At 36.8% G+C, this 17126-nt stretch overlaps 1 protein-coding gene across 4 annotated transcripts in view; it reads left to right on the top strand.

Annotated features, from left to right (window-relative positions):
• Positions 1 to 17126, top strand: part of LOC131060366 (pentatricopeptide repeat-containing protein At1g06710, mitochondrial) — a 155968-nt gene that overhangs the window by 114692 nt on the left and 24150 nt on the right. The window lies entirely within an intron of this gene.

Below are 17126 nucleotides of genomic sequence, written 5' to 3'. Positions count from 1 at the left end.
AAAGACTTCGTCAGGAGTTTTATCTTCAAGGTGTGAATGAGGACATCTATTTTGTATGCACACAGCAGTGTTAGTTGCTTCTGCCCAAAGGTTCAAGTTTAGATTTTGATCTAGTATCATGGCTTTGGCAGCTTCTACTATGGTCCTATTTTTCCTTTCAGCTACTCCATTTTGTTGTGGATTATAAGGTATTGTCAACTCCCTCTTAATCCCAGAATTTTTACGAAAGTCTTTAAATAGTCCTGATGTGTATTCCCCCCCATTGTCAGTTCTTAAGGTTTTAATTTTGTTTTCAGAGAGATTTTCTGTTAATGTTTTAAACTCTTTAAACCTACTTAGGATCTCTTCTGATTCTTTACATTTCAGAAAGTAGATCCACGTCTTCCTAGAGTAGTCATCAACAAAAATTACATAGTACAAAAATCCCCCTAGCGAGGGTACGGACATAGGTCCACATACATCAGAATGAATTAACTCCAAAACTTTGCTAGTTTTCCTAGTACTATTCTGAAATGCATTTTTGGTATTTTTACCTAAGGCACACCCTTTGCATGCCTCTGAATGATATTGCTTCAACTTAGGTAGACCTGTGACAAGGTTTCCCATGGTTGACAAAGCTCTATAATTCAGATGGCCTAATCTCCTGTGCCATACTTCATTTGCATTAGTTGCTTCATGGATCAATGCTAGATTGGGCTTTGTACATAGCTCATACAAATAGCCTTGTCTTCGACCAATGACCTTAGCGTCTTTGATGGAGGATCTCTTTGGCCAAGCCAACACCTTGTTTTCCATGAAGGTCACTTTGTATCCTTGATCTTCTAGTGCTGATATGGAGATTAGATTTTTTTTGATGCCTAGAACATATAGTACTTCTTCAAGTCGTAGTGACATGCCTGTCTTCAGTTTGATGGTGTAGGTTCCAATTCCTCTGACTGGATGTGAAGAATCGTCTCCGATGGTTACTTCCTCATCATCTTTCTCTATCATGGAGTCTAGTATTTCTCTAAAGCCGGTGATGTGTCTGGATGAACCACTGTCGATCACCCATGAGTTAGATTTGTTTGAAGCATGGCTTGTAAGTGTTGAGTAGAGGACATAGTTCTCGGAGTCATTTTCTCTTCTAGATTTCCTCACTTTTGCAAATGTAGCTTGCTTCCCTTTCTCCGGACAGTTTGCAAGATAGTGTCCGAATTTGTCACACCTATAACATTGAACATGTGATAGGTCTTTCTTAGAAGTGTTCTTGCCTTGTTTAGCTTTTCTTTTCCTGAATTGCTTCTTTTTGTGCTTCTTATTGATGTTTGTATTTAGGACTTGCAAGTCTTCATCTATATTCTTCTGTTTTATTCCTACCTTGTTCAATCGGGATTCTTCTTGTAGACAATCATCTCTTAGTCTTTCAAACTTAGGATATTTGGACCTAACACTGATGCCTTGGACGAATGTGTTCCATCCACTAGGCAATCCATCTAGAGCAATGAGTGTTAACTCTTTGCTTTGGATGTTGTATCCAAGGGAAGCTAGGTCATCTCTTAGGCTTGATATCCTCATGAAGTAGGAGTTAATTGTCTCCCCTTTGTTCATACTGATATGGTTGATCTCTTGTTTTAATGCCAGAGTACGACTTGCATTTGATATCTCAAATGTCCTTTCAAGTGCCTTGAACATTTTATAAGCCGTCTCCTGCTTTTTTAATGATGGGCATTATATTATTTCTTACCCCATCCACTATTATTTTAATAGCCTTATCATTTCCCTCGATCCATGTGGATTTCTCGGTTTCATCTTCTGGTTGTGCACTTTCAGTTTGCACATATGAATCAACTTTGTTTTCTCTTAAAATCATTTTGATTCTAAACTTCCAAGCTGAAAAATCTTCGCTACCTCCGAGTCTATCTTCGAATTTGATAGCGTTAGCCATTATGGAAATGTGATGTAGTTTGTAACTTAGTCCTTGAATTTTATCAAAATTGAATAGCCTTAGGTTCGATTACCTTGGCTCTGATACCATGTAGAGTTATTTCAATTTTAATTAAAGAACAAGTTATGAACTATGAATGCTATATATGGATATGAGGAATTATGTCAATGTCTAATAATTCTGATTTTTTATTTGCAGGTCTGAAGGAGAGAGATCATTTAATATTTTCTATGTCTTCTCCAAATGAATTCAATTGGCATATATATTATTTAGGCAACCGGTCAATTGGTGTATTGACCGGTCATGCCTTTTAGGCATGACCGATCAATGCACCCATTGATCGGTGCCTTTACAATTATACCATTAACACAATGCTGATTATCGGTTCAAAAACCCCCGATAGCATATTGCAATATCATAATATAATGACTGATCAATTTAATGAATCGGTTCATATAAACACCGATGATTCAAAGTGCACGATGAATATAATCCAACCGGTGCATTTGTTAACCAATGTTAATGCCAAATGAAGCGGTCTATTCATTAAACCCGATAACAAATATGCTCGATATAATTAAGCCCAATAACAGATGTGAATCGGTGCCAATGTTTATGCATCCGATAGCAAGTATGTATCGGCAAATTTAACCCGATAACTTATAGCATTTAATATGCTATTGGGTTAATACCCCGATAGCATATTAATGCCAATTAACAATTGACATTAATATGCTATCGGGTTATTAGCCCGATAGCATAATGATAAGCAATGTTTGTACAATCCGATAATCATATGCAATATAAATCAGACGTGAAGCATGTAGATAAATAACAGAACAAGGAAGGTTAGGAAGATCTTATCTTGCATAAGCTACCATGCATTAACAACCTTATATTCTCGACTTATCTATTCAATCCCTTTAATAAAGGATTCTTCTTCTTCTTCCTCTTCTGCTGCAGATGCGAAGTATATGGTTTGCAATCCAAATAATGATCCAGCACTTGCCCCTGCCTCATACTCATCATCAGTCAAATCAACTAGATAGAGGGAATGGTGAAATTACAGGCTCCTTTGTTTTATCTTACTTCATTCTGACCAAAGAGAATGGAATTGTATCAATAGCAGACTCTTGTCTTGTGGTGTTCTCAGGGGTAACCAACTCTGCTTCCTTATTAACCTCTGAAATCACTGTAGGGGGAGCAGGAATTGTAGGTGGTGGCGTGCTAAACCAAGTGATTGGAGATGATTTCACCATGCGTGGACCTTTGTCCGCATGGTAACTACACATTAATGGAGCAGTCTCTTCCATGATCTGTTTGCTAGGTCTGCTTGAAGTTACAGTATCTTGTCATTGTGATAAGTTTTAATAACAGAAGTTGTATCAACAATTGTTATATTTGTAACAATAGTTTGGAGTATGATTTTGGTATTGATTCCAATTGTAAGATTTAATATTTTTGTGGTGTTCCTTGTGTCTGTTGTGCCTTTTAAGCAGTCCCTTGTCATGGCATATTTTGTGAGTTTGGTTTCTACTACTTATCTTGGGGAATTTGAATAATATATGCCAAGAGTTCTTTGTTGTATTATCACCGTTTATTTTGTAAGTGTCCAGCCTGCTGCAATTATAATACATTTTATATGCAAATGGTTTCAATGATAAATATTGTTCTTTAATAAGTTTTGTTTAGTCTTTCACAATTTTTCAACTATTGCATAGTTAAGAATCATGAAAAATTGCAGAGTTTATAAAAGTATTGAAAATGGATATTATAGTGGTATTAGAGCTTTGATCTTGCTAGCTTGTATAATTAAAAACTAACATTTTTAATGCAATCTAGTGAAACTGATATTAGAGTCTATCAAGGAGAAATAAAGAAGCTGCAAATTCAGGGTGGACAATATAAAAATAGAAGTAGAAACAGAGAGAAGAAGTAAGTGGGTTCAAATAGATGAAGTGAAGGCAAAAATCCAATATAATGTCGCTGTTATATGACAAAACTTTTGTAGACAATGTATAATTTAAGTATCCCAAGATTAATTCAAACTCATATAGTTGAAAGGAGTGGCTTTGCAAACAATAGAATTGTGATTTGTTCAACATCTAGAACATTCTAACCTAAGTTCTCACGAAGAGAAGAAGTGCAAACAGAGGTAGAAGAGGACAGTAAAATTAGAGATAACTTTGCAGCTTATTTTGATTAGTACAAAGCTCTTGGACTTGAATTTCATTTTGAAATGTCTCTCACCAACTTATATAGCTTGAAAATGTGAAGTTGACCAAAGAATGAGATAAGTTAAAATATAAATCAGCCTCACAGAGATTTGTAACACAGATTGGGTAAACTAACCATTTTTGTTTTTTATGGTTCAAATAAATGTCCCGCTTTTGCTTAGGTTAAACAACTAGAATATTTATCACTAAATCCTATGTATGAAGAAGAGACTATAAAATTTGCTACCCTTCATCTAGAAGGTATAGCACACAAGTGGTGGTACTATGGACAGGTTGCATTGTCACTATAGACATCTAAATTTGACTAATGTATTTTCATTGTGTCGTCTCATCATTTTTCTTTTATCTTTATTAATTAAATAACTATATAATAAAGCTAATATCCATCGTTAATTAAATAATTCTTAATTATTTTAATTAATTCTTTTTTTTCTCTCCACGGTTAATTAAATAATTTTATTATCTAATTAATTCATCTTTTGGCCCCACTAATGATTTTTAAAAATTATTTAACTAGCTAACACTTTCTCTCAAAATTAAATAAATTCAAATCATTTATTTAATTTTCTTACCGCAAATAAATAAAATAATGTTTTATTTATTTCTTCTATGCATTTACACTCTCCCTATCCTTCCATCTCATCAATCTATGTGCATTATAGGTCCTACCTGTTGATGTGTGTTCTAAGCACATACGGACATAGATAGATTTCTACAATAGATCCTATCTCTCTTGAAAGATATGGTAAATTCAAATGAATTTACAATCCCAATGCTCTAGTTGTCAGGTCTTGACATTCTAGGTTCGCTTAGGGTTCATTGTATTTTATTGTTTCACAAAGGGACAAATGGTTCTTCTCTCTTTTTACTTACAAATTGACATCAAGGTTTTGCAAACTCTTCATAGAATTTCCAAACTTCAAAAGGAACTTCACAATTGACAATTTCTATTCTTAAATGATTATCATTTCACATCAAGTCATTAGAAATTTGTAAAACATTCATATTTGAAATCATATATAGCATAGATCAATTTCTGCAAGATTTCAAATGAAATGCAAAAGATTAGGGTTAGAGAAAAATATTTTAATTCTTCAGATATTGCACACACATTCTTTAAGATTAAACAAGTAGAAAACATGAATTACATGTACTTCTCTAGAAAGCTTGCACAGCTAGATACAAACAGTGCGATCTTCAAAGAGATTGATTAATTTGCAAAAATAATTTCGAACATGCCCAGGGAAATGACACAATATTGATATTTCCACAAAACTTAACCAGCAAGATTACATAAGTTGTACGATCAAGAACAGTCCAATTTTCACAGAACATATAAGTCTTTACTGGATATGAAACAAAAACCATGAAACATACACAAATTTACTCAATTTCAACTTGGGTATGCCAAATGTCAACAGTTTTTGAATGATCAAAATGAATAAGAAAAAGCCTTTATATAGGCAACATGTAAATGTATTTCAATTTTCAATTCAAAGAGCAAGTTATATTCAATGTAATTTCTCTTTTCAAGTATATGTTATTTCACAATATAATAAATTTGATTTCTTTTCTTTGTTGCAGGTGGAGAGAGAGCATTAATATTTTCTATGTACTCTCCACAACATTTTATCGGTGTATATATATCACGGAGGGGACCGATCAAGTGGTACCTTGATCGATCATGTCCTTTGGACATGATCGACCAAGATACCCCTTGGTCGTGTCCCTCCATAACCGATTGCTAATCGGTGCCATAACATATGCAAATGAACCGATATCATTTCGGTTGTCAATATACAATATAGCAAGGCCGATGGTAATCAGTGGCAATGTTTGATAAAACCCGATCAATATTAATCGGTGGCAATGTTTGGTTTAAGCCCGATAACTTAAGTTAGTCGGTTAGCAATTCATTTAACCCGATAACATTAGTTAGTCGGTGGTAATGCATTAAGCCCGATAACCATTTAATTCATCAAGCCCGATCATTATGTAAATTCGGTGGCTATTAAAATGGTAACCCGATAATGAATCAAGGGGTTAGAACAAAACCCGATCATTATCGGTTTATCAGTTTAATAGTTTGCACTTAATTTAATCATCAGTTTGCATGAGTAACATAATTGATAGATGCTGTAACAGAATAAGGAGAGCAATTATAACATAAATATCAGATAAAGGAATAATTAGTGAGATCTGAAATTATCTATTGATGAGATAGATGATTGAATGGGAGACTTCATTTATCTCCCATTCAATCATTTATCTTACTGAAGCTATTATGTATCAACACAACAAGCATCAAAATTATGTCTGAATCCTAAAGGCAAGGAGCATCTTCTTCTTTGTTTGGTAGCACATGGGTGACAACATACGTATGACAACTGGCAATGGTATATTCCACATCATATTTTGTCTTACCTGCAAAAATGGACAAAAAGATACTAAAGTGCATGTTAACTCATTCTTCAATGTCATCCTCAAGGATGCACTCTCCAGCAACTTGAGGCTTGTAATCATTGAAAGCAATAAGGCTTTTGATGATCATTCCCTTTTTGTATGATTGGGCCATACACCACCTTAATAATCAGTCATTGAAGATTCTATAAATAGACCAAAGCTCTTCCTTCTTTTGACTATCTTTCGATACTCCTCCATTGAAGCATACTTCTCTATTGACGCGGTCAAGGTAGGGAGATCCAATGAAGGACATCCCCGCCTTGCAGCCTATAACACAAAACACCATGCAAGGTACCGACAACCGGTAACACAACATAAGATCTAACTGGCAAACAGATAAAGAGCAACCCTAACCGGTAGTAGTGACACACAATATAACCGGTAACTAGATAAACCAATCTTTACAACTATTCAATGAATTACATATGCCTTCAGTGGCTACACATGCTGGACCACAACCCAAGATTACAAAATGATCCATACAACACACATCTAAGATCTGCAGATCTTCTGCTCGACAAATAAGCCTCCGGTAACAGTCTGCACTGTTCTGCACTGATCCAGACCTCAGTCCATCCGGACTTCAGTCCCCCCAGGCTAGAATCTCTTTGGAAACTACATTTTCGCTCGATCTTTTCTTCCTCCGACCTTTGACCTTTAAAATGATTCTCAAAACTTCCTTTATACCATTCGCAAGCGATAACAACTCGATCAAGTCGGCCAAAGACCAACCGGTTCATGATGAAACGTGTAAACGATAACATGTCGGCCCAAATCACCAAGAACATCTCAAAATGCATAGAACTTCGCACGGACCTCCGAAAACATCGGACAAGGCCCAAAACAACATCGCTCAATGATCCACAAGTTACGGGAACCATCCGCAACCCGATTCATCTTCGCTTTACTCACTGCAAAACCAACCGGTAAGAACATATCAATACCGGGCCAATACTGGAATCGATGTCTCACTGGGATCAAATCCAAATGCCGGTTTGAACTACTCTGGTGCTCCTGCATCAGACTCTCGGGGTTAATTGAAAAGTGAGTCCCATCACTTGATCTGGTTCGACGATTTGTCAGTAGGTACTTGCAACTACCTCAGGGGTTCGGAGGTCTGACTACAGATTCCCGTTGCCTTTCCTCGGCGATCTACTGGTCCACCCACTAATTGCCTCAAGCTCAAGCTCTAGGTTCGTTGGTCTACTTGCAAGCCTTGTACTGCCTCAAGGTTGGCGATCTGCACAAGTCTACAAGCTGCCTCAACTTCCTTCCAACCAACCGATACATTACCAGGTCTTCTTTGATCAACAGGTTCACAAACCAGCTCTGATACCACTTGACACAGTCAAGGTAGGGAGATCCAATGAAGGACATCCCCGCCTTGCAGCCTATAACACAAAACACCATGCAAGGTACTGACAACCGGTAACACAACATAAGATCTAACCGGTAAACAGATAAAGAGCAACCCTAACTGGTAGTAGTAACACACAATATAACCGGTAACCAGATAAACCAATCATTACAACTATTCAATGAATTACATATGCCTTCAACGGCTACACATGGTGGGCCGCAGCCCAGGATTAGAAAACGATCCATACAACACACATCTAAGATCCGCAGATCTTCTGCTCAACAAATAAGCCTCCGATAACAGTCTGCACTGATCCGGACCTCAGTCCATCCGGACTTCAGTCCCCTCGAACTAGAATCTCTCCGGAAACTACATCTTCGCTCGACCTTTTCTTCCTCCGACCTCTGTCCTTTAAAATGATTCTCAAAACTTCCTTTATACCATCCACAAGTGATAACAACTCGATCAAGTCGACCAAAGACCAACTGGTTCATGATGAAACGTGTAAACGATAACATGTCGGCCCAAATCACCAAGAACATCTCAAAATGCATAGAACTTCACGCGGACCTCTGGAAACATCGGATAAGGCCCAAAACAACATTGCTCAATGATCCGCAAGTTACGAGAATCACCTACAACCCGATTCATCTTCTCGCTTTACTCACTACAAAACCAACCGGTAAGAACATACCAATACCAGGCCAATACCGGAATCGATATCTCACCGGGATCAAATCCAAATGCCGGTTTGAACTACTCCGGTGCTCCTGCATCATCTATGATATCCTTTATCGTCTCCTTGCTATAATTACCTATTGGATCATTAAGTACAGAGGTATAGATTTGCTTGAAATCTCCATATCACGTATCTCATGGGTTGAGATGAAGCTTTTAATCAAATTCTCAAGAATAGTCACATGCTCATATGTTAAGTCTGCAACTGTCAGCCTTTGCTTTTCTAATCTTTTTCGCCTTCTTGGGCGAGATCTAGGTCAAATTCTAGCTCTTTGATCAAAAGAGGAACATCATGTATGGTGTCCGGAGTGAGAATTTGCTCTTAAAGTAGCAACTGGCCTTCCAGTCGGTTGATTGCCTTTAGTCTCGACAATTCCATGTTATTCTGCTTTAGCTTTTCTTGGTGATCATTCTTGAGATATATAACCTCGCTTTTTCGTTCGAATAAGATTTGCCAATTATGACAAGCTATTGCTATGGCTTCTTCTCCTTTCATCAAGAAATCTTTTACCCAATCTCGTGTCACTTCAAACGCATGTTTCTTGTTTTCTATTTCTGCAATCTGCTCCTAAGAAACCAGTGTCAAGTTCTGTGGCACTTCATCTATCTTTTCTCCTTGGGTCATTAGGCTCTTGATGAAATTTTGTAGATGTGCTACCTGAGCTTTAAGCTCCCTCTTTCTTTTCTTGTCCTTCTTTAGCCTACAGACCACTACTTGTGTTTGAGATTTTATCTCTACAATATCCTGTCTCCAAGAAGTGTGACCCAAATCAATTGTCATGATTTGGTAATCTGCTAGGGTCATTTCTCCTATATCTTTCTCTACCAAGGGTATGGCCTTGTATGTTGTTTGAGTGCCATCGCTTTTCCTTTTGAACACAGACATTGCCTTGGCCCTTCTCTTAGGCTGAGGTTTCTCGTCATCTTGAAATAAATCTTTCATGTCTAGAGGAATTACTTGTATCTATTGCCTCACATTGAGCTTGTATTAAGGCAACCCATATTATCTACCATTTCCTATGTATTAGGTGTTTTCTTTGTTTGCCATCTTACTTCTTTGGATGGTAAAAATTTGTCAGTGGAATGTGCCTCTAGATTGGGTTTCTTATCTCTTGTTCTTTTATCCTTGGACATTTGTTTTACACTTTGGTGACTGGAAGGAGTTTCTACTTCTCTTGTTTGTTCTTGACTTTTCACTTGTGGTTGATCTTCTCTCTGAACTTCAGTTGCTTTATCAATGGTAGGGGTCTCTTCTTTTATATGTGACAAGAAGGCTTCAATTTTGACCTCCAGTCTTTCTTCAACACTAGGTTCATGGGGTATGGTGGTACTGCCTCAATAAGCAGATTTGTGACTTTTGTTTCCATTTCAAGGGGAACCTTATATTCTCGACATATCTATTCAATCCTTTTAATAAAGGATTCTTCTTCTTCTTCCTCTTCTGCTGCAGATGTGAAGTATGTGGTTTGCAATCCAAATAATGATCCAGCACTTGCCCCTGCCTCATACTCATCATCAGTCAAATCAACTAGATAGAGGGAACAGTGAAACTACAGGTTGCTTTGTTTTATCTTACTTCATTCTGACCAAAGAGAATGGAATTTAGCAGACTCTTGTCTTGTGGTGTTCTCAGGGGTAACCAACTCTGCTTCCTTATTAACCTCTGAAATCACTGTAGGGGGAGCATGAATTGTACGTGGTGGCGTGCTAAACCAAGTGATTGGAGATGATTGCACCATGCGTGGACCTTTGTCCGCATGGTAACTACTCATTAATGGAGCAGTCTGTTCCATGATCTGTTTGCTAGGTCTGCTTGAAGTAGCCTCCTTTGTTTGAGTAGGTGTTGCAATTGCTATAGCAGCCATTGGATGTTCTACAATATTTGTGACGGTTGTAGGAGATGGGTTTACATTTTCTTGAGTGGTAGCAATTGTTACTCTAGCTTCTGGTAACACATCCCCCCTTTCATTTGACCTTATGGCTTTAACCATTTTTACTTGTTTGACTCTTCTTTTCTTAGATAAGAAATCATCATACTTAGGAGTATCTACTTTCCTTTTGAAAGATCCCTAATGGATCTCTTTTACTAATCTGCTGTAATTTTTATTATTTTAAATTGATTTTTCCTGCTTATTAATATTTTCTTTCAGAAATAGACAGAAGTTGCAGAAGGGTTGGATTCTTTTTGTATTTTGATGATTTTTCAACAAGTAAATAATGAAGTACAAGTACATGAACAAAGTACTGAAAATGAAGTTCATATACAGCCAAGACAAATTCGATTCAAGGCAGATTTCTGAATATAAAATCAAATATTTGACCAGATGAAGATTTCCAATAATTTCAGGAAGATTACAATCAGGAATAATCCCAACCTGGATGCTGAAAGAGTAACATAACCAGGAATGAAGCTGCAGCAAGATTCCAGCCCTCCAAGTGCTGCACGTGGGAAGGAAAGTGGCTGCCAGGTACAGCCGTATTGCTGCCAAGTACACCCAATTGGTTAGAAACCCCAAACTGAACTTTGTCAGAATCGTTGAACCTCCAGAAAGAATGCCGTACAATCTCCAAGATGCTAATAGCTGCAAACAAATCCAAACCACTGTATTGGGGGCTACGTCCCAAACAGGCAAGGCATTGGGGTTGGCGTCCCAGATGCTGAAAAGCTCTTCCAGAGCCAAATCTCAAATCCAAGATGTAAAATATGTAATAAATAGCAAGAATTAGGTCTCAACTTCCTTATAACACCTTCTCACTTAGCTCGAACCCTAAAAGTGACTCAATGGGGCGTTTAGGGTTAAAATGTTATATTTCTCATTTTAAGTTGCCAAGTGCATAGAAAACGACCTTTTTTCAAATATAAAGAAATCCGTTCACCGAAAGGATCTGAGTCAAAAGAGAAATATTTAGAAAAGTCCAAGACCTTTCCAACGAGCTATTACACCAAGGGATATGCAACCAGATGAGGCCAAAAACCCCTTATTACTCCAAAATGGCTATAAACATAGCTTTATTTAATTAATTAAATGCTAACTTAGGAAATATTTAAATATATTAAAAATATATCCCAAATAGCTGTAGAAGGCTCAAATGACTCCAAAATCCTGAAACGGAACCTGTCACTTGTCTGTGACTGATGTCGGAAATCATGGATCAACTGGCAGTCTCATCCCTAAAATCTAGGGATGCTCCTAGAAACTAGGAAACACACCCAAATCTCCTGAAACTGAAACCAAGGAATGGTCTCATGGAACCCCAACCCTAGACGCTGTCACAACCTCCTAAAAAGTAGGAACTGCCTCCTAAAATGTAGGAACTGCTTCCTAAAATCAAGGAACTGCTCCAAACTGGCTCCAAACTGCCTGTAAAGCCAAAATCCAATCACTATATGCACTGAATGAGTCCCAATCAACCTCTGCTAACCTACGAGACTCCAATGATAGGCCAACTCCTTCGCCTCTGATGTCCACTCTAGAAAGGGGACATGACACCTTTTTCCACTTTGTTTATTCTCTTTAGAATATGTGATTTCTGTTCCTTGTAACTTAAGGGCACAAGTGTAGCGATGAGTCATACCTGACTAGATTCTATCACTCTTTTGGAGAGGTCATGTATGGAGGTAACTTTTGGCTCAGATCAATTTGGATTAGGAATGGTCTAATCAAATATATGGTATGCCTCATACATTAGATCCATAACATTTTCATCATCTTCAGTAACCTGTATAACACCCAGAGTCTTATCTATTTTAAAGTCAACCTTTGGTAATGCCTTATTCTCACCTCATGGTCATCTTAGCAGTCAGCCCAATAATCCTCCAAATGAGGCTCATGCTTCCTTCTCCTGCTAATTTTCAGCTCAATCTTGTTGTAGGGATCATAATTGGACCTCTTGAAATTGAAAGGCATCAGGGTTATCATTTGTAGCTCACCATCTGCTGCCCTGGCAGCTGCTATGATAGGGCATTCGTAATGTCTTATATGTAATGGGAACTTAACTCCCCCTCTTCTTTTTACTGATTCAAATATCTGATGTGATTCTGAGGTTCGTCTTGCAAATTCCAGCAATACAACCTTGTTTGTGGGATATCTAGGGAGCACATACGGGTAACTTGAATAGCCTTCAACTTGGATGTAGAACTTTGGGAACTATATGAAACAGCTCCCATTAGGATCGATAGCTGATTGTGCACTTACTGAAATTCTCTTTGCTTTATCTCCTTCCATCTTTTTGACCAATCTCATAGTAAAAGCATCGTTTACTCTCTTATAATTTTTTTTATTTTGCTTCAGTTCCAATTGAGGATAGTGCTTGTATAGTACATTTTGACCTATCCCATTGCCCAAAACTCCAATCTTGTTTAGACCATTGCTGTGTAGTCTAATGACACATGAACACACGATATAGGATGTCATTTAAAACTTCTTCTCAAGGATGAAATCGGTTATTTGCTCGTGTAGCTCATTGTTGATTACTTGCCACCATTGTTTCAATTGACCTTCTTTGCGGATAAGCTTAATAACCGCAAACATCCATGATTCAAAAGTTCATGCCTTAGGAAGTTTGACAACTTTATTGAGTAGGGTGATGGCATCCTTAATCTCGTCTTTAAAATATCCTCTAATTTTTGTTTTGGTTAGTTTAGAAAATGGGGGTTTGTTATCATCGAGCAACCATCTCTTGTGAATTTGTATCCAACACTAATACCATTCTGAATCTGCCTTGTCTTGAGCATGTATGATATGTTGAAAGTCCTGCCTATGCCTTTAGGTGTCAAGTTTGCATATACCCTTCCTTTATAACTTTGCTTTGCATTATAATGATGAATACCATTGATAGAAGACTCGTGGGACTCGACACGGACTTGCGAGTGCATTGGCGGGCCGAGTCGACTCGCCAAGTACTCGCGAGCCAAGTCCTGGCGAGTCTTAACAAAAGACTCACAAGTTTTTTACATGGATGCACACGAGTTTTTAACATGGACTTGCGAGTTCGACCTAGAGACTCACGTCACCCAACATGCATGCCCAACCACGTTTTAAAGTAGTTTTTTTCTTTTTCTTTTTTCACTCATTTGACATTGTTACTTGCTGAAAACAGGTTTGTAGGGTTTGAAGGAGAGGAAACAAAATTAAAACAACAAAAGAGATCCAGGTAAGGATTCTTCTTCTCTTTTTTCTTTTCTTTTCTTTTTTTTTCCATTTCCATGTTTTGAAAATCAAAAAAATCTTGAAAAACAAGGGGATAAGTTGCCAAATTTTTTTCTATTTCCCTTCCCAACTTATTTCCTTATATTTTTTTCTTGTTTTCGAATGCTATTTTTTTCAAATGATGCATTATCATTTTTTTTTGTTGATTTTCCACAAAACCCTGCTGATTTTTTTATTTTTTCATGTTAAAACAACAATGGCAAGTTCAACTCCAAGGGCAACCCCAAGGTTAGGAAGACAAAAAGACAAAGCATGGAAGTATGGGATACCAGGAAACAAAAAGGGGGAGGTCACTTGCACTTAATGTACGAAATTGATGACTGGTGGAATCAATAGACTAAAATACCACTGTTAAGGCCCAGAAGTGCACCCGAAAACTAAGTTATTAAAACCCAGCACTTTGGGATATAACATGGGAACAATCATGAGTCTGTGGCTAAACTATTGGTATGATTGGACCTCCGGATAGGCCGGTTCCTGATACTGATGGATCACCTATTCTAACAAAACCTTGGAAAAAAGCTTTTTGGAAAAGGGAGAGGGAAAAAATAAAGATGGAAAAGAAACTAACAACCTAAATAGAGTGATACACCATATTGATTTGAAAAAATGACAGAGAAACTCTTCTAAAGCCACCCTGTTTTACACAAATAACATCTTTGAATCTATATCACAAAAAATGTTTCATGCAAAGGATCATCACTCAGAAAAATTGAAAGGAAATGACCTTCTCAAACAATTAAACTGATAAATCACAATGCATAACCTGTGATTCATGCATGAGACAGAAATTTCAAAAAGGTTATTTGATGAATAACACAATATGATAATTACTCTCAATCACACAATCAATAATAAGCTCAGAAATGTGAAGGCATAAACTGATATTTTATTGAATTTTCTGTCAAAATTGTAAATGGGTTACAAGAAAGAAATCTCTACAAAGCTTGAGAAATAATCCAGAACCCCTCCCCAATGAAAAGCTTTTTTCCTTTATACAAAAGTGCCTTCCAAAAGCAAGGATGAGATGACTGCAAGTCAACTGAAAGCATACTAGAGTGATCTTCAACTCAAAATATCTCCAAAATCCGAGTAGAGAAAGAAATCCCCCCAAAAAGGCTTCAAATTCTACATAAATGTGTGAAATCTGGTCTAAACTCTTGGTCAACTGAAGGTTGACCCATGAAACACTCAAAATCAAGTTTTAACTGCTGGAAAATTGGCACAAACCCATGCATAACTGCACCTTAAGCTCAAATTCGACCCCAAACTCATGAGATAACTTTACCTCTTTTGAGTTCAATATTTTCCCTCCATATGCATATTGGGAATAAACATTAAAGACACAAATAATAAATACTAATTGGATTTATAAATTATCCAATTAGAATATTCATTTTACAGTTTCAATGTGTCTATGGGTGAAAAATATTGAATTCAAAAGGCTAAAAAGATGCAAAAATTAATTTCCTTATAGAATATGGTGCTAGGAAATTTTCTATTATATGCAAAAATTATTAATTTGAATAATTAGTTATTATTTAATGTTGCTTAGAAATGTAATTTTACAACATTAATATAATAACTAATTATTAAAAATTAATTTACATCTTTTTAATTTATAAGTCTTTAAAAGACTTAGGGGTTTTAAAGCCTCCCCACGGCTAGGCAATGATATCTTAATATAAGTGGGAGTTTTTGGAAACTCGACCACCATGTATGCATTACTCGCATTTCAAAAATGAAATACAATCCCATTAAAATGGGAAAAGTAAGGCAAGGGGAATATAGCGGCAAAAAACCTAAAGTCTATCATTCATTTTGCATTTTTCCTTTGCTCAAGAGTTAATCTACCGAGCTGTTAGGGTTTGGACGTGGAGATGAAAAATGGAAGCTGCGTGTTGACTCCTCTTCTTCTGGCAGCTGTCTATAGCCTCATTCGGTCTGCACTATTTTTGGCCTTGCAGGGATTGTTAATAAATCACGACATTTTTTCTCATTTGCAAATAAAAAAGGTATTTCTTCGAACTGCATTCTTCGAAAGACTCTCTGCAATTTTTGGTTTTCCAACTGTGCACTCGGCCATTTGAATGAGTTTTGCTTGTATTTTATGAAGAAATCTCTATATTTTTTCAGGAAGCTGCGCCTATTTTTGTCTTTTCCTGCGATTCTCTTTGTTTTCTTCAAGAAACTTGTTGATTCTTCTCGCATAGGCAACTCTGCAAAATTTCATTTGCTCGAAACTATGTAAATTTGTTTTTTCCTTTACGCACAGGCAACTATATTATGGGTTTACCATTTTTTGTGGAATTTCTGCAATTCAGACAGAATTTGTAGATTTTGCTTTTCATTATCAAAAGAAGGAAACTCTGCATTTTTTCACGAAACCCTCTCTGCAATTTTCTGAGTTTTTTCTTGTATCTCTATGTTGGGTCTATCATATTATCATGAATGAAATCTTTGCAATTTATGGATTTTTGCTTGCAATTTAAAGAAGAAATCTCTGTTTGTTTCCCTTTGAATGAAACACTGCTGGTGGGTTTTCACGCACAGGCAGCTCTGCAAAATTTCTTCACGCACAAGGACAACTCTGTAAATTCCTTTATGCACAGAACTCTGCAAATTTCTATAGGCACAATTTGTTGATGGGTTTTTGCTGTAATTTGAATTCGGGATTAGTGTATATAGCTTATTAATAAGCATTCCCTAGTAAAAAGAACTTCTTTTCAGTTCCATTTATAATGAAAAAACCCCTCTAACTTCAAACGCACAAGCTCCATTCTTCAAGTAACTCCTTGGCATGTTAGAATACTTAAGTAGCAAAGATGCTATTTCACCATGATAGAAATTTGTTGAACATACACACTTTTCTGTTCCTGCATCATTCATTACTGATTTTTGAACTGCCTTTTATTTCTAAATTTATGTGCCTTCATTTGTAAAAGCTTTGTTTTCTCAAACCTTGAAATTGTAGCATTGTCTCCACTCTGAGACTTTGACACCCTCATTGTAACAGTGACTCTCCTCCTTCAGCAAAATGCTTGACATTTGTTCCTTTGTTGATCACGAAGCAGTCTTGTGATACTTTTATCTTTATAATCTCTAAACTTCTTGTTTAGCTTCTCTGACAATCATGCAGTTTCCATGAGCTGGGCTCAACCCTTGTGGGAGCCTCATTTAATCCCACTCATAAA

This window comes from Cryptomeria japonica, chromosome 4 (genome assembly GCF_030272615.1).
Source record: "Cryptomeria japonica chromosome 4, Sugi_1.0, whole genome shotgun sequence".
In the NCBI taxonomy this organism is placed as follows: domain Eukaryota; kingdom Viridiplantae; phylum Streptophyta; class Pinopsida; order Cupressales; family Cupressaceae; genus Cryptomeria; species Cryptomeria japonica.
Note: the sequence above shows the minus strand (reverse complement) of the source record. Positions and strands in the feature narration are given on the sequence as shown.